Raw genomic sequence first — 3176 nt, 5'->3', positions numbered from 1 at the left:
ATACGATAACAAGATAACTTGTGTGATTGACTATGGATACAAGATCGAGACAATATAACAACGAAGTATGATTACTTGATAATAGGTTCGGACTTAACCAAACACTATAGGATTTATAGCAAGTAATTAGGAATTAACGTTTGTGTATTTTACTTCTAATTATAATAAATCAATTATAATTGCGGAAATAGAAAAGTAAAAGACACAACAAGATTTTATTAACGAGGAAACCATAAATGCAGAAAAACCCCGGGACTTTGCCCAGAATTGAATACTCTCAGAATTAAGCCGCTATAAAAATTCTAAACCAACTTCATATAGTTGAGACCAAGCAACTAAACCTATAGTTCACCTAGTTCCCTCAGTATCCCTGCGCCTCCAACTTGCAATAACTCACGCACTTGGAACAATTCCTTTGGTTCGTATTCCAAACAGTAAAAGAACAACAAATTTGTTCGGTAACAACTCTTTTCAAATACCGTAATATGAATTTGACAAAAGGCTCTTCCGTTTAACCAATAAACTCCTTTGTCGGGTTCTTAGATCAATATATTCAACAATTACCAAAGTAATTGTTTAGACTATGCAATCAATACTATGAATCACAAAGGAATGTATTGATTCTGATCTATGCAACTAACAAATCCAATCTATCAAAAGATAAACCGATTATAGTTGGATCCCCAGCCGATCAAGTTTTGTGCACACCAAAGATTATAAACTCAAAGAATAAATCTTCTTTGTCTTCAAATCTTCTTAGATCTTCAATAAACACTTGCACACAAACAACTTGAATCTCTTGTGATCAATCACACACAGAACGGAGTCTGTTAACGATGGATTATCACAAGACGTCTTTAAATCTACAAACAGTCTAACGATCCCCGTCGATACTTCGATCTAGTTTGAGTGAATATTATATCAGAAGAGAAGATTCTCAAGCATAAACAAACTAGGTGCAATCAAAGTTCAACAACCGTTAGTCAATCAAATCAATCGAAAATAATAATAAACTGCAGTTATATAGTTTCCCACCAACGGTACTCGTAGAGCTTCTCAATCCCACAGAAGTCTTTAAAACGAGCGGTCGTAAGAGATTTCGCCTAATTAGGGTACTTTCCTCTCTGAATAGATGGCTCCACCAGTAAAAACACAACTAGATAGTTTAGCTGGCTCTGAGCATTAGTTTGCTCGAAATGCAAACTTCAATATTTATAGACCAAGGAAGTTTGGACACCAAGGAATTTCCAAAACCGAATATTCTCAAAGATATGCAATAAAGCCAAAACCGGTTTTCATAATTCCTGGAAATGCTCTGTCCAAATATTGACCGAAATCTTAGTAGAAAATCTCCAATTAGTAAATGCACATTACCAATTTTTATTTTCTAAAGATATGCATTTAATTGCTGGAAATTAAAAGCATATAAAATTAAAAACCTTAATTAAAAGATTCTCAATTTATTTCGATCTGGGATTCTCCTTTAGTTATTAAGGAATATCTTTGAACAATAATAGATAAGAATTACTGCACATGTTCAAAGTATGTCGACATCTTTACTTTGTAAATCCTTTTTCATATTTACAATCTTGGAACCAATTTGCCACACTTCCAAACGATTTTAGAATTGGTTCATCTGATTTCCAAGAACTATGTGATTGATCAAAAACATTCAATCACCATTCATGGGTTTAACGGTTCTACCAAACACAAAGTTTGGTTCTACCTCCAAGTGGCTACTAGGATCGGTTACACTAGTTTCCATAAAATGGCTAACTAGGTACCAGGATCGGTTACCACTATCTCATGGTATTACTTGTGATTGGTTGCACAAGTTATAGGATTGGTTACACCAATTAGTAAAACTTGTTAACCTACTACAAGGATCGATTACACATCTTGTGATTAGTCCCACCAAGTACTAGGATCGGTTACCCAATGACTAGGAATGGTCACACCAGTTACAAATATCGATCATACCATCTCAGGTGATTACTTAAGATTGGTTTGACTAATAAAAGTCATACCGATACATAACTCAGGCATTGTGAATAGTTTTACCAAGATATCTAAACAATTTATGAGCGGTTATACTAAACACACATATTGGTAATCCAAAGATTTGCAATGAATAACAATACCAATAAGCCTAGCGATTTCCCTTTCGATTCACAAAACAAGTTTATGAATTGTACTTCTTTTAAACGAATGTAAAACATTGTTTCCTATGACGAAATCTTCACCCATAACCATACATAATCACAATAGCATTCATACAATTATGTCGAAGTCTTATAAGTTCAAAAGATAAGTGTTATACTTCGTATTATAATTCCTTAATACTACGTCTAACTAGAGTATAATCATTCACAGCTTCGCAGTTACGTTTTCAATATATCACGACTTGGAAGATACGTTAGGAATGAAACAGTTCAAGTCAAAATATTACTAACCTCAAGAGGAAGGATGATGTCGTCGATGTAGCTCTTTACTTCTTCGCATTCTTCAAGTCTTCGAGTAATACTTGTAAGTCTCATATCCTAATAACTTTCTAGCTAACCTATACAAAGTTCACTCTAGTAAATAATGAAGGCTATTATAGGGGCGTCACACTCCAATAGAGGGGCTTCACTTGGATTCTTAGTGTTCAATAAAGTGGTTATGGGATATCCTAACACAAAAACAAAATGTCTAGATTACCCTTAAACTAAAATAAAAACTTAAAAACCTAATCTTTCTCTCCTCAATAAACCACCGGACGATCAAATTCATCACCAACAACAGAATCAAGAATTTGAAGAATCACGATTTCAAGCTCCTCAACAAGAACCCATGGTTTATGTTAGGTATTAATCGAACCCATGGTGTATGTTAGGTATTAATCGATAACCCATCTTGTTTTTACTCGTTTATGTGCTAAAAATAGGTTAGGTTGAATGAAATCGAAGTCAAATTAGGGTTTTAGTTGCGTTTATGAAGGTGTTACGGTTGGCTTCGCTAACCGTAATTATAGTTTCTGAAGATATTACGGTTAGGTTTGGATGATTCCAAACCATAAATCTAATTTGCATGTGGTATTCCCGGCCGAAAAATTTGTATTTCCAAGCGTAGGAACAAAATTTAAATCACAGGAAAATTTACGGTTGGTAATGAAAAATTCGAACTTAGCCATAAAT

This window comes from Papaver somniferum, chromosome 7, assembly GCF_003573695.1.
Source record: "Papaver somniferum cultivar HN1 chromosome 7, ASM357369v1, whole genome shotgun sequence".
Taxonomy (NCBI): Eukaryota; Viridiplantae; Streptophyta; class Magnoliopsida; order Ranunculales; family Papaveraceae; genus Papaver; species Papaver somniferum.
The sequence above is the reverse complement of the archived record's forward strand: the minus strand, read 5'-3'. Positions refer to the sequence as shown.